General features: G+C 49.4%; 19 non-coding genes and 4 pseudogenes across 19 annotated transcripts; all 23 read right to left on the bottom strand.

The window, feature by feature from the left end:
- Positions 1 to 26: 26 nt before the first annotated feature.
- LOC128479721 (uncharacterized) lies at positions 27 to 135 on the bottom strand (annotated as a pseudogene).
- Positions 136 to 473: 338 nt separating this feature from the next.
- LOC128479722 (uncharacterized) lies at positions 474 to 582 on the bottom strand (annotated as a pseudogene).
- A 300-nt stretch (positions 583 to 882) lies between these two features.
- Positions 883 to 1,001, bottom strand: LOC128478179 (5S ribosomal RNA). The gene has a single exon (XR_008349113.1). It is a non-coding gene; the product is annotated as a 5S ribosomal RNA (ribosomal RNA).
- Positions 1,002 to 1,251: 250 nt separating this feature from the next.
- Positions 1,252 to 1,370, bottom strand: LOC128476756 (5S ribosomal RNA). The gene has a single exon (XR_008347755.1). It is a non-coding gene; the product is annotated as a 5S ribosomal RNA (ribosomal RNA).
- Positions 1,371 to 1,583: 213 nt separating this feature from the next.
- LOC128478421 (5S ribosomal RNA) lies at positions 1,584 to 1,702 on the bottom strand. Its single transcript, XR_008349340.1, has one exon. It is a non-coding gene; the product is annotated as a 5S ribosomal RNA (ribosomal RNA).
- Positions 1,703 to 1,905: 203 nt separating this feature from the next.
- LOC128479563 (uncharacterized) lies at positions 1,906 to 2,024 on the bottom strand (annotated as a pseudogene).
- A 236-nt stretch (positions 2,025 to 2,260) lies between these two features.
- LOC128477187 (5S ribosomal RNA) lies at positions 2,261 to 2,379 on the bottom strand. The gene has a single exon (XR_008348169.1). It is a non-coding gene; the product is annotated as a 5S ribosomal RNA (ribosomal RNA).
- A 239-nt stretch (positions 2,380 to 2,618) lies between these two features.
- On the bottom strand, positions 2,619 to 2,737 carry LOC128479183 (5S ribosomal RNA). The gene has a single exon (XR_008350068.1). It is a non-coding gene; the product is annotated as a 5S ribosomal RNA (ribosomal RNA).
- Positions 2,738 to 2,925: 188 nt separating this feature from the next.
- LOC128479244 (5S ribosomal RNA) lies at positions 2,926 to 3,044 on the bottom strand. Its single transcript, XR_008350127.1, has one exon. It is a non-coding gene; the product is annotated as a 5S ribosomal RNA (ribosomal RNA).
- A 243-nt stretch (positions 3,045 to 3,287) lies between these two features.
- On the bottom strand, positions 3,288 to 3,406 carry LOC128478477 (5S ribosomal RNA). The gene has a single exon (XR_008349393.1). It is a non-coding gene; the product is annotated as a 5S ribosomal RNA (ribosomal RNA).
- A 228-nt stretch (positions 3,407 to 3,634) lies between these two features.
- Positions 3,635 to 3,753, bottom strand: LOC128478317 (5S ribosomal RNA). Its single transcript, XR_008349243.1, has one exon. It is a non-coding gene; the product is annotated as a 5S ribosomal RNA (ribosomal RNA).
- A 248-nt stretch (positions 3,754 to 4,001) lies between these two features.
- Positions 4,002 to 4,120, bottom strand: LOC128477538 (5S ribosomal RNA). Its single transcript, XR_008348505.1, has one exon. It is a non-coding gene; the product is annotated as a 5S ribosomal RNA (ribosomal RNA).
- A 251-nt stretch (positions 4,121 to 4,371) lies between these two features.
- LOC128478043 (5S ribosomal RNA) lies at positions 4,372 to 4,490 on the bottom strand. Its single transcript, XR_008348984.1, has one exon. It is a non-coding gene; the product is annotated as a 5S ribosomal RNA (ribosomal RNA).
- Positions 4,491 to 4,757: 267 nt separating this feature from the next.
- On the bottom strand, positions 4,758 to 4,876 carry LOC128477213 (5S ribosomal RNA). The gene has a single exon (XR_008348195.1). It is a non-coding gene; the product is annotated as a 5S ribosomal RNA (ribosomal RNA).
- Positions 4,877 to 5,100: 224 nt separating this feature from the next.
- LOC128477341 (5S ribosomal RNA) lies at positions 5,101 to 5,219 on the bottom strand. The gene has a single exon (XR_008348319.1). It is a non-coding gene; the product is annotated as a 5S ribosomal RNA (ribosomal RNA).
- Positions 5,220 to 5,422: 203 nt separating this feature from the next.
- LOC128479723 (uncharacterized) lies at positions 5,423 to 5,531 on the bottom strand (annotated as a pseudogene).
- Positions 5,532 to 5,840: 309 nt separating this feature from the next.
- LOC128478804 (5S ribosomal RNA) lies at positions 5,841 to 5,959 on the bottom strand. Its single transcript, XR_008349705.1, has one exon. It is a non-coding gene; the product is annotated as a 5S ribosomal RNA (ribosomal RNA).
- A 219-nt stretch (positions 5,960 to 6,178) lies between these two features.
- Positions 6,179 to 6,297, bottom strand: LOC128477550 (5S ribosomal RNA). The gene has a single exon (XR_008348516.1). It is a non-coding gene; the product is annotated as a 5S ribosomal RNA (ribosomal RNA).
- Positions 6,298 to 6,536: 239 nt separating this feature from the next.
- On the bottom strand, positions 6,537 to 6,655 carry LOC128477790 (5S ribosomal RNA). The gene has a single exon (XR_008348745.1). It is a non-coding gene; the product is annotated as a 5S ribosomal RNA (ribosomal RNA).
- Positions 6,656 to 6,894: 239 nt separating this feature from the next.
- LOC128477562 (5S ribosomal RNA) lies at positions 6,895 to 7,013 on the bottom strand. The gene has a single exon (XR_008348527.1). It is a non-coding gene; the product is annotated as a 5S ribosomal RNA (ribosomal RNA).
- Positions 7,014 to 7,269: 256 nt separating this feature from the next.
- LOC128477575 (5S ribosomal RNA) lies at positions 7,270 to 7,388 on the bottom strand. The gene has a single exon (XR_008348538.1). It is a non-coding gene; the product is annotated as a 5S ribosomal RNA (ribosomal RNA).
- An 11,983-nt stretch (positions 7,389 to 19,371) lies between these two features.
- LOC128477276 (5S ribosomal RNA) lies at positions 19,372 to 19,490 on the bottom strand. Its single transcript, XR_008348256.1, has one exon. It is a non-coding gene; the product is annotated as a 5S ribosomal RNA (ribosomal RNA).
- A 251-nt stretch (positions 19,491 to 19,741) lies between these two features.
- Positions 19,742 to 19,860, bottom strand: LOC128477586 (5S ribosomal RNA). Its single transcript, XR_008348549.1, has one exon. It is a non-coding gene; the product is annotated as a 5S ribosomal RNA (ribosomal RNA).
- Between the last annotated feature and the right edge of the window lie 140 nt (positions 19,861 to 20,000).

Below are 20,000 nucleotides of genomic sequence, written 5' to 3' on the forward strand. Positions count from 1 at the left end.
TCCCCGGACTGTGAGAAAAAATTAAAAGCCTACAACACCTGGTATTCCCAGGCGGTCTCCCATCCAGGTACTAACCAGGCCCAACCCTGCTTAGCTTCCGAGATCAGGCGCTTTCAGGGTGGTATGGCCGCAGGTGTGAAAGTTTTTTATTTTACTTCTCTTATTCTGCTGCTGCTGCTGCTGCTGCTGCTGCTGCTGCTGCTGCTGCTGCTGCTGCTGCTGCTGCTGCTGCTGCTGCTGCTGCTGCTGCTGCTGCTGCTGCTGCTGCTGCTGCTGCTGCTGCTGCTGCTGCTGCTGCTGCTGCTGCTGCTGCTGCTGCTGCTGCTGCTGCTGCTTGTCGTCAGACAAAAAGAATTATAAGCCCTGGGACAGGACAGAGAAGGTGAGAAGGTTCAAATAAGGGTTTAAAGCTTTGATGATGAGCAAGAAACACATGGCAAAAAGCTCTCCCCGGACTGTGAGAAAAAATTAAAAGCCTACAACACCTGGTATTCCCAGGCGGTCTCCCATCCAGGTACTAACCAGGCCCAACCCTGCTTAGCTTCCGAGATCAGGCGCTTTCAGGGTGGTATGGCCGCAGGTGTGAAAGTTTTTTATTTTACTTCTCTTATTCTGCTGCTGCTGCTGCTGCTGCTGCTGCTGCTGCTGCTGCTGCTGCTGCTGCTGCTGCTGCTGCTGCTGCTGCTGCTGCTGCTGCTGCTGCTGCTGCTGCTGCTGCTGCTGCTGCTGCTGCTGCTGCTGCTGCTTGTCGTCAGACAGAAAGAATTATAAGCCCTGGGACTGCACAGAGAAGGTGAGAAGGTTCAAATAAGGGTTTAAAGCTTTGATGATGAGCAAGAAACACATGGCAAAAAGCTCTCCCCGGACTGTGAGAAAAGAAAAAGACTACAACACCTGGTATTCCCAGGCGGTCTCCCATCCAGGTACTAACCAGGCCCAACCCTGCTTAGCTTCCGAGATCAGATGAGATCGGGCGCTTTCATGGTGGTATGGCCGCAGGTGTGAAAGTTTTTTTATTTTACTTCTCTTATTCTGTTGCTGCTGCTGCTGCTGCTGCTGCTGCTGCTGCTGCTGCTGCTGCTGCTGCTGCTGCTGCTGCTGCTGCTGCTGCTGCTTGTCGTCAGACAGAAAGAATTATAAGCCCTGGGACAGGACAGAGAAGGTGAGAAGGTTCAAATAAGGGTTTAAAGCTTTGATGATGAGCAAGAAACACATGGCAAAAAGCTCTCCCCGGACTGTGAGAAAAGAAAAAGCCTACAACACCTGGTATTCCCAGGCGGTCTCCCATCCAGGTACTAACCAGGCCCAACCCTGCTTAGCTTCCGAGATCAGACGAGATCGGGCGCTTTCAGGGAGGTATGGCCGCAGGTGTGAAAGCTCTTTATTTTACTTTTCCTATTCTGTTGCTGCTGCTGCTGCTGCTGCTGCTGCTGCTGCTGCTGCTGCTTGTCGTCAGACAGAAAGAATTATAAGCCCTGGGACAGGACAGAGAAGGTGAGAAGGTTCAAATAAGGGTTTAAAGCTTTGATGATGAGCAAGAAACACATGGCAAAAAGCTCTCCCCGGACTGTGAGAAAAGAAAAAGCCTACAACACCTGGTATTCCCAGGCGGTCTCCCATCCAGGTACTAACCAGGCCCAACCCTGCTTAGCTTCCGAGATCAGACGAGATCTGGCGCTTTCAGGGAGGTATGGCTGCAGGTGTAAAAGCTCTTTATTTTACTTTTCTTATTCTGTTGCTGCTGCTGCTGCTGCTGCTGCTGCTGCTTGTCGTCAGACAGAAAGAATTATAAGCCCTGGGACAGGACAGAGAAGGTGAGAAGGTTCAAATAAGGGTTTAAAGCTTTGATGATGAGCAAGAAACACATGGCAAAAAGCTCTCCCCGGACTGTGAGAAAAAATTAAAAGCCTACAACACCTGGTATTCCCAGGCGGTCTCCCATCCAGGTTCTAACCAGGCCCAAGCATGCTTAGCTTCCGAGATCAGACGAGATCGGGCGCTTTCAGGGTGGTATGGCCGCAGGTGTGAAAGTTTTTTATTTTACTTCTCTTATTCTGTTGCTGCTGCTGCTGCTGCTGCTGCTGCTGCTGCTGCTGCTGCTGCTGCTGCTGCTGCTGCTGCTTGTCGTCAGACAAAAAGAATTATAAGCCCTGGGACAGGACAGAGAAGGTGAGAAGGTTCAAATAAGGGTTTAAAGCTTTGATGATGAGCAAGAAACACATGGCAAAAAGCTCTCCCCGGACTGTGAGAAAAAATTAAAAGCCTACAACACCTGGTATTCCCAGGCGGTCTCCCATCCAGGTACTAAACAGGCCCAACCCTGCTTAGCTTCCGAGATCAGACGAGATCGGGCGCTTTCAGGGTGGTATGGCCGCAGGTGTGAAAGTTTTTTATTTTACTTCTCTTATTCTGCTGCTGCTGCTGCTGCTGCTGCTGCTGCTGCTGCTGCTGCTGCTGCTGCTGCTGCTGCTGCTGCTGCTTGTCGTCAGACAGAAAGAATTATAAGCCCTGGGACAGGACAGAGAAGGTGAGAAGGTTCAAATAAGGGTTTAAAGCTTTGATGATGAGCAAGAAACACATGGCAAAAAGCTCTCCCCGGACTGTGAGAAAAAATTAAAAGCCTACAACACCTGGTATTCCCAGGAGGTCTCCCATCCAGGTACTAACCAGGCCCAACCCTGCTTAGCTTCATAGATCAGACGAGATCAGGCGCTTTCAGGGTGGTATGGCCGCAGGTGTGAAAGTGTTTTATATTACTTCTCTTATTCTGTTGCTGCTGCTGCTGCTTGTCATCAGACAGAAATAATTATAAGCCCTGGGACAGGACAGAGAAGGTGAGAAGGTTCAAATAAGGGTTTAAAGCTTTGATGATGAGCAAGAAACACATGGCAAAAAGCTCTCCCCGGACTGTGAGAAAAAATTAAAAGCCTACAACACCTGGTATTCCCAGGCAGTCTCCCATCCAGGTACTATCCAGGCCCAACCCTGCTTAACTTCCGAGATCAGATAAGATCAGGCACTTTCAGGGTGGTATGGCCGCAGGTGTGAAAGATTTTTATTTTACTTCTCTTATTCTGTTGCTGCTGCTGCTGCTGCTGCTGCTGCTGCTGCTGCTGCTGCTGCTGCTGCTGCTGCTGCTGCTGCTGCTGCTTGTCGTCAGACAGAAAGAATTATAAGCCCTGGGACAGGACAGAGAAGGTGAGAAGGTTCAAATAAGGGTTTAAAGCTTTGATGATGAGCAAGAAACACATGGCAAAAAGCTCTCCCCGGACTGTGAGAAAAGAAAAAGCCTACAACACCTGGTATTCCCAGGAGGTCTCCCATCCAGGTACTAACCAGGCCCAACCCTGCTTAGCTTCCGAGATCAGACGAGATCAGGCGCTTTCAGTGTGGTATGGCCGCAGGTGTGAAAGTGTTTTATATTACTTCTCTTATTCTGTTGCTGCTGCTGCTGCTGCTGCTGCTGCTGCTGCTGCTGCTGCTGCTGCTGCTGCTGCTTGTCATCAGACAGAAATAATTATAAGCCCTGGGACAGGACAGAGAAGGTGAGAAGGTTCAAATAAGGGTTTAAAGCTTTGATGATGAGCAAGAAACACATGGCAAAAAGCTCTCCCCGGACTGTGAGAAAAGAAAAAGCCTACAACACCTGGTATTCCCAGGCGGTCTCCCATCCAGGTACTAACCAGGCCCAACCCTGCTTAGCTTCCGAGATCAGACGAGATTGGGCGCTTTCAGGGTGGTATGGCCGCAGGTGTGAAAGCTCTTTATTTTACTTTTCTTATTCTGTTGCTGCTGCTGCTGCTGCTGCTGCTGCTGCTGCTGCTGCTGCTGCTGCTGCTGCTGCTGCTGCTGCTGCTGCTGCTTGTCGTCAGACAGAAAGAATTATAAGCCCTGGGACAGGACAGAGAAGGTGAGAAGGTTCAAATAAGGGTTTAAAGCTTTGATGATGAGCAAGAAACACATGGCAAAAAGCTCTCCCCGGACTGTGAGAAAAAATTAAAAGCCTACAACACCTGGTATTCCCAGGCGGTCTCCCATCCAGGTACTAACCAGGCCCAACCCTGCTTAGCTTCCGAGATCAGACGAGATCGGGCGCTTTCAGGGTGGTATGGCCGCAGGTGTGAAAGTATTTTATTTTACTTCTCTTATTCTGTTGCTGCTGCTGCTGCTGCTGCTGCTGCTGCTGCTGCTGCTGCTGCTGCTGCTGCTGCTGCCGCTGCTGCTGCTGCTGCTTGTCGTCAGACAAAAAGAATTATAAGCCCTGGGACAGGACAGAGAAGGTGAGAAGGTTCAAATAAGGGTTTAAAGCTTTGATGATGAGCAAGAAACACATGGCAAAAAGCTCTCCCCGGACTGTGAGAAAAAATTAAAAGCCTACAACACCTGGTATTCCCAGGCGGTCTCCCATCCAGGTACTAACCAGGCCCAACCCTGCTTAGCTTCCGAGATCAGACGAGATCTGGCGCTTTCAGGGTGGTATGGCCGCAGGTGTGAAAGTTTTTTATTTTACTTCTCTTATTCTGTTGCTGTTGCTGCTGCTGCTGCTGCTGCTGCTGCTGCTGCTGCTGCTGCTGCTGCTGCTGCTGCTGCTGCTGCTGCTGCTGCTGCTGCTGCTGCTGCTTGTCGTCAGACAGAAAGAATTATAAGCCCTGGGACAGGACAGAGAAGGTGAGAAGGTTCAAATAAGGGTTTAAAGCTTTGATGATGAGCAAGAAACACATGGCAAAAAGCTCTCCCCGGACTGTGAGAAAAGAAAAAGCCTACAACACCTGGTATTCCCAGGCGGTCTCCCATCCAGGTACTAACCAGGCCCAACCCTGCTTAGCTTCCGAGATCAGACGAGATCAGGCGCTTTCAGGGTGGTATGGCCGCAGGTGTGAAAGCTCTTTATTTTACTTTTCTTATTCTGTTGCTGCTGCTGCTGCTGCTGCTGCTGCTGCTGCTGCTGCTGCTGCTGCTGCTTGTCGTCAGACAGAAAGAATTATAAGCCCTGGGACAGGACAGAGAAGGTGAGAAGGTTCAAATAAGGGTTTAAAGCTTTGATGATGAGCAAGAAACACATGGCAAAAAGCTCTCCCCGGACTGTGAGAAAAAATTAAAAGCCTACAACACCTGGTATTCCCAGGCGGTCTCCCATCCAGGTACTAACCAGGCCCAACCCTGCTTAGCTTCCGAGATCAGACGAGATCGGGCGCTTTCAGGGTGATATGGCCGCAGGTGTGAAAGTTTTTTATTTTACTTCTCTTATTCTGTTGCTGCTGCTGCTGCTGCTGCTGCTGCTGCTTGTCGTCAGACAAAAAGAATTATAAGCCCTGGGACAGGACAGAGAAGGTGAGAAGGTTCAAATAAGGGTTTAAAGCTTTGATGATGAGCAAGAAACACATGGCAAAAAGCTCTCCCCGGACTGTGAGAAAAAATTAAAAGCCTACAACACCTGGTATTCCCAGGCGGTCTCCCATCCAGGTACTAACCAGGCCCAACCCTGCTTAGCTTCCGAGATCAGGCGCTTTCAGGGTGGTATGGCCGCAGGTGTGAAAGTTTTTTATTTTACTTCTCTTATTCTGCTGCTGCTGCTGCTGCTGCTGCTGCTGCTGCTGCTGCTGCTGCTGCTGCTGCTGCTGCTGCTGCTGCTGCTGCTGCTGCTGCTGCTGCTGCTGCTGCTGCTGCTGCTGCTGCTGCTGCTGCTGCTGCTGCTGCTGCTGCTTGTCGTCAGACAGAAAGAATTATAAGCCCTGGGACAGGACAGAGAAGGTGAGAAGGTTCAAATAAGGGTTTAAAGCTTTGATGATGAGCAAGAAACACATGGCAAAAAGCTCTCCCCGGACTGTGAGAAAAGAAAAAGCCTACAACACCTGGTATTCCCAGGCGGTCTCCCATCCAGGTACTAACCAGGGCCAACCCTGCTTAGCTTCCGAGATCAGACGAGATCAGGCGCTTTCAGGGTGGTATGGCCGCAGGTGTGAAAGTTTTTTATTTTACTTCTCTTATTCTGTTGCTGCTGCTGCTGCTGCTGCTGCTGCTGCTGCTGCTGCTGCTGCTGCTTGTCGTCAGACAGAAAGAATTATAAGCCCTGGGACAGGACAGAGAAGGTGAGAAGGTTCAAATAAGGGTTTAAAGCTTTGATGATGAGCAAGAAACACATGGCAAAAAGCTCTCCCCGGACTGTGAGAAAAGAAAAAGCCTACAACACCTGGTATTCCCAGGCGGTCTCCCATCCAGGTACTAACCAGGCCCAACCCTGCTTAGCTTCCGAGATCAGACGAGATCGGGCGCTTTCAGGGTGGTATGGCCGCAGGTGTGAAATCTCTTTATTTTACTTTTCTTATTCTGTTGCTGCTGCTGCTGCTGCTGCTGCTGCTGCTGCTGCTGCTGCTGCTGCTGCTGCTGCTGCTGCTGCTTGTCGTCAGACAGAAAGAATTATAAGCCCTGGGACAGGACAGAGAAGGTGAGAAGGTTCAAATAAGGGTTTAAAGCTTTGATGATGAGCAAGAAACACATGGCAAAAAGCTCTCCCCGGACTGTGAGAAAAAATTAAAAGCCTACAACACCTGGTATTCCCAGGCGGTCTGCCATCCAGGTACTAACCAGGCCCAACCCTGCTTAGCTTCCGAGATCAGACGAGATCGGGCGCTTTCAGGGTGGTATGGCCGCAGGTGTGAAAGTTTTTTATTTTACTTCTCTTATTCTGTTGCTGCTGCTGCTGCTGCTGCTGCTGCTGCTGCTGCTGCTGCTGCTGCTGCTGCTGCTGCTGCTGCTTGTCGTCAGACAAAAAGAATTATAAGCCCTGGGACAGGACAGAGAAGGTGAGAAGGTTCAAATAAGGGTTTAAAGCTTTGATGATGAGCAAGAAACACATGGCAAAAAGCTCTCCCCGGACTGTGAGAAAAAATTAAAAGCCTACAACACCTGGTATTCCCAGGCGGTCTCCCATCCAGGTACTAACCAGGCCCAACCCTGCTTAGCTTCCGAGATCAGACGAGATCGGGCGCTTTCAGGGTGGTATGGCCGCAGGTGTGAAAGTTTTTTATTTTACTTCTCTTATTCTGTTGCTGCTGCTGCTGCTGCTGCTGCTGCTGCTGCTGCTGCTGCTGCTGCTGCTGCTGCTGCTGCTGCTGCTGCTGCTGCTGCTGCTTGAGTCAGACAAAAAGAATTATAAGCCCTGGGACAGGACAGAGAAGGTGAGAAGGTTCAAATAAGGGTTTAAAGCTTTGATGATGAGCAAGAAACACATGGCAAAAAGCTCTCCCCGGACTGTGAGAAAAAATTAAAAGCCTACAACACCTGGTATTCCCAGGCGGTCTCCCATCCAGGTACTAACCAGGCCCAACCCTGCTTAGCTTCCGAGATCAGACGAGATCGGGCGCTTTCAGGGTGGTATGGCCGCAGGTGTGAAAGTTTTTTATTTTACTTCTCTTATTCTGCTGCTGCTGCTGCTGCTGCTGCTGCTGCTGCTGCTGCTGCTGCTGCTGCTGCTGCTGCTGCTGCTGCTTGTCGTCAGACAGAAAGAATTATAAGCCCTGGGACAGGACAGAGAAGGTGAGAAGGTTCAAATAAGGGTTTAAAGTAGACTTGGGCACCAGGGGGCTCTTCGTGTTCGTCTTCGTGCTCGTCTTCGGGGAAAAAAAAATCTTCGTATTCCGCGAATATTCGCCCGTTCCTGTCTTCTCTTCGGGCGAATATTCGCGGACATTCTTCGTGCTCGTTTAATCTTCGTTTTCCTCCTGGTTGCCTAGCAGGGGTTAATACGGGGTTAATAACACATCACAGCAGCAGCAGCTGCCGTGAAGGTACGTGTGTGCAGCTCTATTGGTCGTTTCGGCAGGGGGCTGGTCTGGCATCAACGAGTGAATTGCAGAACTGCAGAATGCACTTCATTCGTTGATGGCAGGCGAGCCCCCTGCCGAAACGACCAATAGAGTTGCACACACATACCGAGGTGTACTGTCCATAGATGTTTAATAAAAGAATAGGGAATATTTTACATTTTTAAATTGATTTTGGACCACTTTACATGCCTAACATTTGCTACCTATTTACAATGGCATACTTTGCAACAACCCAACTTACTTATTGGACAGGACTGGAAAATAGCAGGACTGTCCACCAAAATCTTGGGTGTGTTGGCAGGTATGCTGATGGAAAAATGTTGGACAAGAACTAAAAAATAGCTTAGGGTTAATGTACGGTTATGTTTAAGATTAGTAGCAGTGCACTGGTTTGGTTAAAGATGGATTATGTCTAAATAATAATAATTTAATTTTAATGTTTTTTTTTTTAAAAAAAAATAGGGGTTTATTTAAATGTATTTTAAAGTTAGATTTATTATTTAGTACTTGATTATATTTATTAAATGTTTATAGTAGCGTTACCTACCAAGCTATAACTACCTATGTGTATTTGCATTTTGCATACCTAGTTTAGCTAAATTAGATGGGACAGGACTGGAAAAAAGCAGGACTGTCCCTGAAAAAGTTGGGTCTGTTGGCAGGTATGTGGATGGAAAAATGTTATAGGGTGAAGTGTGAGTTATAGTGTTAATGTAATGCTATTAGTGAGTGAAGGCCAGGGCAAATAACAAGGAAAACGTCCTTGTGTTTTGTGCATTGTAAGTGTGTGTGTATGTGTGTTATGTGTGATGTCACTGTGTGTTATATGTGTTATATGTGTTATTGTGTGTGTTATGTTTGGTTGGTTGTGTATCAGAAGGAAAATAATGAAATGGAAAAGGAAATGGGAAAGGCAAATGAGTGGGCAATTGGCGACCCGCTCACCTGTTTCACCCCAGGGCAAAGCACCCAAACACTGTCAGTCTTAGACGTTTGGCAGCAGACTTCCAGAGCTCAGACACAAGGCCCTAGCGTAAGCTGGCCACTCCGGCGGAGGTAGCAGGCGTTGCCACACCGCAAACAGAGGCAGCCAGGGGGGAGAAACTGCCCTTACCATTAGGGATATTTTGGGCATGACTCTAGCCAGGAAGCGAACTGGCAGAGAAGAGATGCTGGCACCACCACCAGCAGCAGCATTGAAAAGGCGAATGAGTGGGCAATTGGCGACCCACTCACCTGTTTCACCCCAGGGCAAAGCACCCAAACACTGTCAGTCTTAGACGTTTGGCAGCAGACTTCCAGAGCTCAGACACAAGGCCCTAGCGTAAGCTGGCCACTCCGGCGGAGGTAGCAGGCGTTGCCACACCGCAGACAGAGGCAGCCAGGGGGGAGAAACTGCCCTTACCATTAGGGACATTTGATTCATGACACTAGCCAGGAAGCGAACTGGCATCGAAGAGACACTGGCACCACCAGCAGCAGCAGCAGCAGCAGAATTGGGAAAGGCGAATGAGTGGGCAATTGGCGACCCACTCACCTGTTTCACCCCAGGGCAAAGCACCCAAACACTGTCAGTCTTAAACGTTTGGCAGCAGACTTCCAGAGCTCAGACACAAGGCCCTAGCGTAAGCTGGCCACTCCGGCGGAGGTAGCAGGCGTTGCCACACCGCAGACAGAGGCAGCCAGGGGGGAGAAACTGCCCTTACCATTAGGGACATTTGATTCATGACACTAGCCAGGAAGCGAACTGGCAGAGAAGAGACACTGGCACCACCACCAGCAGCAGAATTGGGAAAGGCGAATGAGTGGGCAATTGGCGACCCACTCACCTGTTTCACCCCAGGGCAAAGCACCCAAACACTGTCAGTCTTAGACGTTTGGCAGCAGACTTCCAGAGCTCAGACACAAGGCCCTAGCGTAAGCTGGCCACTCCGGCGGAGGTAGCAGGCGTTGCCACACCGCAGACAGAGGCAGCCAGGGGGGAGAAACTGCCCTTACAATTAGGGACATTTTGGGCATGACTCTAGCCAGGAAGCGAACTGGCAGAGAAGAGATGCTGGCACCACCACCACCACCACCACCACCACCAGCAGCATTGAAAAATTGGAAAGGCGAATGAGTGGGCAATTGGCGACCCACTCACCTGTTTCACCCCAGGGCAAAGCACCCAAACACTGTCAGTCTTAGACGTTTGGCAGCAGACTTCCAGAGCTCAGACACTAGGCCCTAGCGTAAGCTGGCCACTCCGGCGGAGGTAGCAGGCGTTGCCACACCGCAGACAGAGGCAGCCAGGGGGGAGAAACTGCCCTTACCATTAGGGACATTTGATTCATGACACTAGCCAGGAAGCGAACTGGCATCGAAGAGACACTGGCACCACCAGCAGCAGCAGCAGCAGCAGAATTGGGAAAGGCGAATGAGTGGGCAATTGGCGACCCACTCACCTGTTTCACCCCAGGGCAAAGCACCCAAACACTGTCAGTCTTAGACGTTTGGCAGCAGACTTCCAGAGCTCAGACACAAGGCCCTAGCGTAAGCTGGCCACTCCGGCGGAGGTAGCAGGCGTTGCCACACCGCAGACAGAGGCAGCCAGGGGGGAGAAACTGCCCTTACAATTAGGGACATTTTGGGCATGACTCTAGCCAGGAAGCGAACTGGCAGAGAAGAGATGCTGGCACCACCACCACCACCACCACCACCACCAGCAGCATTGAAAAATTGGAAAGGCGAATGAGTGGGCAATTGGCGACCCACTCACCTGTTTCACCCCAGGGCAAAGCACCCAAACACTGTCAGTCTTAGACGTTTGGCAGCAGACTTCCAGAGCTCAGACACTAGGCCCTAGCGTAAGCTGGCCACTCCGGCGGAGGTAGCAGGCGTTGCCACACCGCAGACAGAGGCAGCCAGGGGGGAGAAACTGCCCTTACCATTAGGGACATTTGATTCATGACACTAGCCAGGAAGCGAACTGGCATCGAAGAGACACTGGCACCACCAGCAGCAGCAGCAGCAGCAGAATTGGGAAAGGCGAATGAGTGGGCAATTGGCGACCCACTCACCTGTTTCACCCCAGGGCAAAGCACCCAAACACTGTCAGTCTTAGACGTTTGGCAGCAGACTTCCAGAGCTCAGACACTAGGCCCTAGCGTAAGCTGGCCACTCCGGCGGAGGTAGCAGGCGTTGCCACACCGCAGACAGAGGCAGCCAGGGGGGAGAAACTGCCCTTACCATTAGGGACATTTGATTCATGACACTAGCCAGGAAGCGAACTGGCATCGAAGAGACACTGGCACCACCAGCAGCAGCAGCAGCAGCAGAATTGGGAAAGGCGAATGAGTGGGCAATTGGCGACCCACTCACCTGTTTCACCCCAGGGCAAAGCACCCAAACACTGTCAGTCTTAGACGTTTGGCAGCAGACTTCCAGAGCTCAGACACAAGGCCCTAGCGTAAGCTGGCCACTCCGGCGGAGGTAGCAGGCGTTGCCACACCGCAAACAGACGCAGCCAGAGGGGAGAAACTGCCCTTACCACTAGGGACATTTTGGGCATGACTCTAGCCAGGAAGCGAACTGGCAGAGAAGAGATGCTGGCACCACCACCACCACCAGCAGCAGCATTGAAAAATGGGAAAGGCGAATGAGTGGGCAATTGGCGACCCACTCACCTGTTTCACCCCAGGGCAAAGCACCCAAACACTGTCAGTCTTAGACGTTTGGCAGCAGACTTCCAGAGCTCAGACACAAGGCCCTAGCGTAAGCTGGCCACTCCGGCGGAGGTAGCAGGCGTTGCCACACCGCAGACAGAGGCAGCCAGGGGGGAGAAACTGCCCTTACAATTAGGGACATTTTGGGCATGACTCTAGCCAGGAAGCGAACTGGCAGAGAAGAGATGCTGGCACCACCACCAGCAGCAGCATTGAAAAGGCGAATGAGTGGGCAATTGGCGACCCACTCACCTGTTTCACCCCAGGGCAAAGCATCCAAACACTGTCAGTCCTTGGCGTTTGGGAGCGGACTTCCAGAGCTCAGACACAAGGCCCTAGCGTAAGCTGGCTACATTGGCGGAGGTAGCAGGCGTTGCCACACCGCAGCAAGTGCAACCAGGGGGGAGAAACTGCCCTCACCATCAGGGACATTCGAGGCATGACACTAGCCAGGAAGCGAACTGGCATTGAAGAGAGACACTGGCACCACCACCAGCAGCAGCAGAATTGGGAAAGGCAAATGAGTGGGCAATTGACGACCCGCTCACCTGTTTCACCCCAGGGCAAAGCATCCAAACACTGTCAGTCCTTGGCGTTTGGGAGCGGACTTCCAGAGCTCAGACACAAGGCCCTAGCGTAAGCTGGCTACATTGGCGGAGGTAGCAGGCGTTGCCACACCGCAGCAAGTGCAACCAGGGGGGAGAAACTGCCCTTACCATAAGGGACAATTAAGGCATGACACTAGCCAGGAAGCGAACTGGCAGAGAAGAGATGCTGGCACCACCAGCAGCAGCAGCAGCAGCAGCAGCAGCAGCATTGGAAAAGGCAAATGAGTGGGCAATTGACGACCCGCTCACCTGTTTCACCCCAGGGCAAAGCATCCAAACACTGTCAGTCCTTGGCGTTTGGGAGCGGACTTCCAGAGCTCAGACACAAGGCCCTAGCGTAAGCTGGCTACATTGGCGGAGGTAGCAGGCGTTGCCACACCGCAGCAAGTGCAACCAGGGGGGAGAAACTGCCCTTACCATAAGGGACAATTAAGGCATGACACTAGCCAGGAAGCGAACTGGCAGAGAAGAGATGCTGGCACCACCAGCAGCAGCAGCAGCAGCAGCAGCAGCAGCAGCATTGGAAAAGGCAAATGAGTGGGCAATTGACGACCCGCTCACCTGTTTCACCCCAGGGCAAAGCATCCAAAAACTGTCAGTCCTTGGCGTTTGGGAGCGGACTTCCAGAACTCAGACACAAGGCCCTAGCGTAAGCTGGCTACACCGGCGGAGGTAGCAGGCGTTGCCACACCGCAGCAAGTGCAACCAGGGGGGAGAAACTACCCTCACCATCAGGGACATTCGAGGCATGACACTAGCCAGGAAGCGAACTGGCATTGAAGAGAGACACTGGCACCACCACCAGCAGCAGCAGAATTGGGAAAGGCGAATGAGTGGGCAATTGACGACCCGCTCACCTGTTTCACCCCAGGGCAAAGCATCCAAAAACTGTCAGTCCTTGGCGTTTGGGAGCGGACTTCCAGAGCTCAGACACAAGGCCCTAGCGTAAGCTGGCTACACCGGCGGAGGTAGCAGGCGTTGCCACACCACAGCAAGTGCAACCAGGGGGGAGAAACTACCCTTACCATCAGGGACATTCGAGGCATGACACTAGCCAGGAAGCGAACTGGCATTGAAGAGAGACACTGGCACCACCACCAGCAGCAGCAGAATTGGGAAAGGCAAATGAGTGGGCAATTGACGACCCGCTCACCTGTTTCACCCCAGGGCAAAGCATCCAAGCACTGTCAGTCCTTGGCGTTTGGGAGCAGACCTACAGAACTCAGACACAAGGCCCTAGCGTAAGCTGGCTACACCGGCGGAGGTAGCAGGCGTTGCCACACCGCAGCAAGTGCAACCAGGGGGGAGAAACTACCCTTACCATCAGGGACATTCGAGGCATGACACTAGCCAGGAAGCGAACTGGCATTGAAGAGAGACACTGGCACCACCACCAGCAGCAGCAGAATTGGGAAAGGCGAATGAGTGGGCAATTGACGACCCGCTCACCTGTTTCACCCCAGGGCAAAGCATCCAAGCACTGTCAGTCCTTGGCGTTTGGGAGCAGACCTACAGAACTCAGACACAAGGCCCTAGCATAAGCTAGCTACACCGGCGGAGGTAGCAGGCGTTGCCACACCGCAGCAAGTGCAACCAGGGGGGAGAAACTACCCTTTCCATTAGGGACATCTGAGGCATGATTTCAGCCAGGAAGCGAACTGGCAAAAGATACTGGCACCACCACCAGCAGCAGCGTTGGAAACGGAAAAAGGTGAATGAGTGGGCAATTGACGACCCACTCACCTGTTTCACCCCAGGGCAAAGCATCCAAAGACTGTCAGTCCTAGGCGTTTGGGAGCGGACTTACAGAGCTCAGACACTAGGCCCTAGCGTAAATTGGCTACACCAGCGGAGGTAGCAGGCATTGCCACACCGCAGCAAGTGCAACCAGGGGGAGAAACTACCTTAAACATTAGAGAGAAAAAATTTAACTTTCCAAGCTAAGAGCTGGGTAACCCAATTTGGGCAGATTGAATTTAAGAAAGGCAATCTGCTCCATCAGATGAGGTGCCATGCGTGAGCGCTGTGGACTCAGTATGTTTCCAGTCATAGAAAACACGCGCTCACTTTGAACAGTGGTTGGCGGACATGATAGAAGCTGCTGCGCAACCCATGAGAGTGCAGGCCACACACTCTTCTTTTCATCCCAGTAGCTAAGAGGATCAACATTAGGAGCAGAAGGAACTTCACAGAGGTAAAGTTTGACCATTTCAGCAGCACTACTCTCCTTTCTGCTGCTAGCTCTGTCAGATGGTCCAACTATACTGCCAAGTGCCTCTTCCCAAAACGCAGCTGCTCCACTCAGCTGTGTTGTGCTGCTTGTGGCACTGCTGCTGATGCTGCTGCTAGGGGTAGCAGACCACATCATCTCTTCCTCCTCCTGCACCTCACCCTCCTCGGACAGCATTCCCATTTTACGCTGCCAGTCACGCACCTTGTTGACCAATTGCTCCCGGTAGCTACTGAGAACATTGAATTTCAAAGCTAGCTTTCCCTTAATTCTTGGATCACAAAGGCACGCTAGCATCATTTCGGGACTCTCTTCCATTCGCTTGCGAAGGTGTACTTTTAGCAGATCCTTCAGCTTCCTGACTATGGCTGCTACGTCAGGATGTAGAGTGCCACCTTGAACAGCCTCACGGTTTCCAAGGAACACATCCATCTTGCTGCCTAGATGGGAGAACACTGGGATTACCTGGGCCAGACTGGCAGTGTTTGAGCTTAAATTTTCTGTGGCATCCCTGAATGGTTTAAGGACTGCCACTAGCTGGGCGATCACTGTCCAATCCTCCCTATTCAATGGAGAGGTAATCCCTATATTGTGCTCTGAGGCAAGATTATGGATTGCCCTCTGCTGCTCCAAAATCCTCTCTAGCATGTCTAACGTGGAGTTCCACCGTGTACTGACATCCTGACGTAGGCAGTGTACGGGAAGACCTGACCTCTCTTGCTCTTCCCTCAAAAGTTGGCTAGCCTTAACACTATGGTGAAAGTGCCCAGCGATCTTTCTGCAGCGGGACAGAACTACTGCTGCCACATTAGTTCCTTCTGACATTGCTGCCTTCACTACAAGATGGATGATGTGGGCTGCACAGCGCACACCAACAATATGACCATCTCGCAGCGCTTTCACCATATTGGCACCTCCGTCAGTTACCACAAAACCAACTTCAACATTGGTGCCCGCCTCTGCTCCCACCCAAAGGCTAAACATTTTCCTAATCGCATGCAGAATATTTTGGGAAGTGTGCTTTTCATCCATCACTTCTGCATGGAGAAGGAATGATCGGTAGCCTGCTGCAGCAACTTCCTTAGACACACCGGGCTGCCACCAGTGTGCTGTCAAAGAAAGAAAGGCATGCTGGGCGCTAGGTGCACTCCACAAATCTGTAGTGAAATGAACACACTGACCAGCAGCCTTGGAAAGCTCCTCTTTCACTGCTGCAACACAGGACCGATACAGCGAGGGGACAATGTTCCTGCTGAAAGTGGAACGTGACGGAACTGTGTATTGTGGAGCCACAGCCGCCATCAATTGTTTGAAAGGCTCCCCTTCAATCATGGAGAAGGATGCCCCTCCAACAGCAATGAACTGACCAATAAGTCGCGTTACTTTATTGGCCTGCTGTTTGGGCATCGTTCTCTTGGAGTGGAATGCCCCAAATTCTTCCAGGGTGGGCTGGGCATGCAGTGCTCCAACCTGCCTTGGTCTCTGGCTGCCAGCACTAGTTGCTGCTGCTGCTGCTGCTGCTGCTATTGGCTCAGAAGAAGAAGCTGTTGGGGTTTTTCCACGGCCACCAGCTATGCTGCCTGCACTAAGTTTTACCTCTGCATCTTTCCCCAATAGCACAGCGTTGTGTTGAGTGCTGAGGTGATGCTTCATGCTAGCACTGGTAAAATGGCCAGACACTTTCCCTCTGCTTATTAGCTTCCCACAATGTTTGCACTTTCCATAGCGCCCTTCTTCAACATTTTCAAAGTGCTCCCAAATTGGGGCGCGCATAGCCTTGGAGTGTGCCTTGGGTGCTGCTCTTACTGCTCGGGGTGGATGAACAGAGGCAGAACTAGTGGTGGTGGGACTGGTGGTAACAGTACTGGCCATAGTGGGACTGCTAATTGCTTTAGATTTGCTAGGTTTTGCTGCTGCTGCTGGTGGTGGTGATGGTGATGATCGTAGCGGAGAAGGTGGAGGCTCAGGGGAAAATTGTGCACTAGTCATTTGGACACTGCTCCCTGAGGAATCTGATTCCTGACCACTCATCTCCTCTACTTCCTCTGGCTCATAGTCTAGCTCTTCATTAGCCAGATCGAATGGAATTCCTGCTAGGCTGGAGCTAAGACTGATATCGTCGTGAGACTCGTGACTAGTAGTAGTGCGAGCAGGAAGAATAGACTCTGCACTTGGCCTCTCAGTCTCAGGCTCCTCTGCTACCTCGCTAGGTGGAGTTCCACTATGTGTAGCCCTCTCTCTAACTGTCTTTACAAAAATTTTGTAAGGACTTGGTGGCTTGCTAGAGGTACTAGGAGGACATGGCGTGGCGGTACCAGTGGGAACAGTAGGCGCAGCACTAGTGGTGGTAGAGGCGGTAGAGGTGGGGGTGGTGGTGGTGGTTTTCCCTACAAAGGAATGAGATCGCTTTGGTTTGGGACCCCTCTGAGTCTTGCTGCTAATTTGGCTCTGCTTGGTACCTTGCATGCTGCTGGTGGATGGGGAAGATGCTGCTTGGGGCAAAAGGCACTTCTTTTTAGTCACTGGGCTGGTACTACTTGTGCTACCCTTTAACTTTGAACGTGCTTCTGGTGCTTTAGGCTTTCCGTAAAAAACCATAGAGCTTGTGGGCCTAGCCGCACTACTACTGCCTGCTTTTGGTGCCTTTCCTTTACTTGATGATCCTTCAAGCAATGCTTCCCCAAATGATAAGCGAGAGCTTGGCCTACTTGGCCGACTAGACTGACGCAAAGGCTGCATCTTAGAACTGGTGGTGGTGCTGGTGGTGGTGCTGGTGGTGGTGGTGGTAGATGGAGCTTGTCCCTCCTTAGTCCCAAAAGGAGGATCCATTTCAAATTTTGTGTTGTGTGTGTAGTGTAGTGTAGTGTAGTGTAGTGTAGTGTTTAAAAAACTATAAAAAAAAAATAAAAAAATAAAAATAAAAAAAAGGAAAAACGAATTAAAGACAAAAAAATTAGAGGAAGTTCTCTTCAGTGCTACTGCTTAAAAAGTAAAACTATGCACTACTGCACTGTGCTGTGTGCAATCTGCCAAAATCCTAAAGTTATTTAAATTATTAACTCAAGATTAACTATTTAATAACTAGCAGTATTTTATTTTTAATTTGAATTTACACGGGCCTAAGAGCTTAGCCTACTACTATGCTAGCCTAAAGCTATATTTCCTTACTATAAGTCTACCTCTAGGCAGACGCTCTCAAACCCACTAAGCTAAAGTGAGGTTAAATCAGATTCAGTATATGATTTATTAATTAATATTAAGTTATATAATATTAATAGATTAGAACTAATTTACTTATATATTATGTATTATAGATAGAAGAATATAGATTATGAATTAGAATTTAGAATTAGAATTACTTATATTATAGATTATGAATTAGAATATTATTATTTATAATATATTATAGATTAAGATTAAAGAAGATTAGAATTATTTTAGTACTACAGCTAGTAGCTTGAAGCTTTGCTTAGTACAGCTCGTCACAGTCAATTTTTCTTGAAAAGAATTAGAAATAAAATAAAATGTCACAGCAAAACAGTTATCTTCACTGCTTGCTGCACTCACTAGCCCAACAAGTTCACTTCACTGATGGACTGAGGTGAGCAAAACACTAAGGGTACTTTTAATAAAATTGAAATAAAATGTAAAATAAATGAGAAAATCTTTGCAAAACAGTTAACGTCACTGCTTGCTGATCAAAAAAAAACACAGCACTTATGCGGCTGCACTCACTAGCCCAACAAGTTCACTTCACTGATGGACTGAGGTGAGCAAAACAAATGAAATAAAATGAAAGATTAATTAAGAAAAATTGACTTGGTCTCTTACTGTTGCTAAAACAAAGCACAAACTATAGAGCTGCAGCACCAGTACTAATAAGATTAGCTGAACTATACGCTAGTAGTAATTAATTAATATTATTACTTTTATTTATAGCTAATTTAATTAACTATTAAGATAAGAAAGAATTAGAGAATTATTGATATTACTGATTTTAGATTAGACACTAGTAGATGTTCTGAATGTCTACAGTACACTCTACACTAGTATACTATTACTAACTATAACTGACAAATATATATATTTTATAATGAATTCAATTATTAATTATATTAATTAATATTACTGATTTTAAATTAGACACTAGTAGATGAATGTCTACAGTACACTCTACACTAGTATACTATAGTATATATATATATATGACTGACAAATATATATATATATATATTATAATGAACTATTAAATTATAGATTCTATTAAATTGTAATTTATAAATTCTATTTAATTTATTTAAGCAGGACAGGCAATAGGCACTAGTGCCAGCCCAGGGCAAGGGCACCCCAGTGCCACTGAGGCACTGGGTGCACTGTCAACTCAACAGCACTTACACTAAAGTTGATGACAAATTAATTTTAAAAAAATTAAATTAATCAAATTATTATTATTAAATTAATTATATTAAGTAGCACTGAAGTGAGGATGAAGTACACTGTGAGAAAGGCTTACCAGTCTCACACAGAACAGAACAATCTCTCTCTGTAACGCTCGGATGCAGCACAGCAGTGTTGCCAAAGCAGTCACAGCGAAAAATGAATGGATCTCTCAGGCAAGCTCTGGTCTTATAAAGGCGCCTTCAGAATTCAAAAAACAGCAGCACAGGCATTGGACGAGACCCTTAGCGTTACGTCACAAGAGTGAGCTGATTGGACAGACGAGGATCAGCTCACTCCTGTTTGAAATTTTGGCGGTTGCGCGGCAAAAACGAAGACGATCACGAAGAATCTTCGATTCTTCGTGATTGTGAGTCTTCGTCTTCGCCTACGGTTTGCCGGCACTGTATTCTGTTCTACGTTCCTTCGGAACGAACAAAAAAACGGCCTCTTCGTGCTCGTTTTCATGTTCGCCCGAAGACGAATGCACAAGTCTAGTTTAAAGCTTTGATGATGAGCAAGAAACACATGGCAAAAAGCTCTCCCCGGACTGTGAGAAAAGAAAAAGCCTACAACACCTGGTATTCCCAGGCGGTCTCCCATCCAGGTACTAACCAGGCCCAACCCTGCTTAGCTTCCGAGATCAGACGAGATCGGGCGCTTTCAGGGTGGTATGGCCGCAGGAGTGAAAGTTTTTTATTTTACTTCTCTTATTCTTCTGCTGCTGCTGCTGCTGCTGCTGCTGCTGCTGCTGCTGCTGCTGCTGCTGCTGCTGCTGCTGCTGCTGCTGCTGCTGCTTGTCGTCAGACAGAAAGAATTATAAGCCCTGGGACAGGACAGAGAAGGTGAGAAGGTTCAAATAAGGGTTTAAAGCTTTGATGATGAGCAAGAAACACATGGCAAAAAGCTCTCCCCGGACTGTGAGAAAAAATTAAAAGCCTACAACACCTGGTATTCCCAGGCGGTCTCCCATCCAGGTACTAACCAGGCCCAACCCTGCTTAGCTTCCGAGATCAGACGAGATCGGGCGCTTTCAGGGTGGTATGGCCGCAGGTGTGAAAGTTTTTTATTTTACTTCTCTTATTCTGTTGCTGCTGCTGCTGCTGCTGCTGCTGCTGCTGCTGCTGCTGCTGCTGCTGCTGCTGCTGCTGCTGCTGCTGCTGCTGCTGCTGCTGCTGCTGCTTGTCGTCAGACA

Source organism: Spea bombifrons, chromosome 2, assembly GCF_027358695.1.
Source record: "Spea bombifrons isolate aSpeBom1 chromosome 2, aSpeBom1.2.pri, whole genome shotgun sequence".
Lineage (NCBI taxonomy): Eukaryota > Metazoa > Chordata > Amphibia > Anura > Pelobatidae > Spea > Spea bombifrons.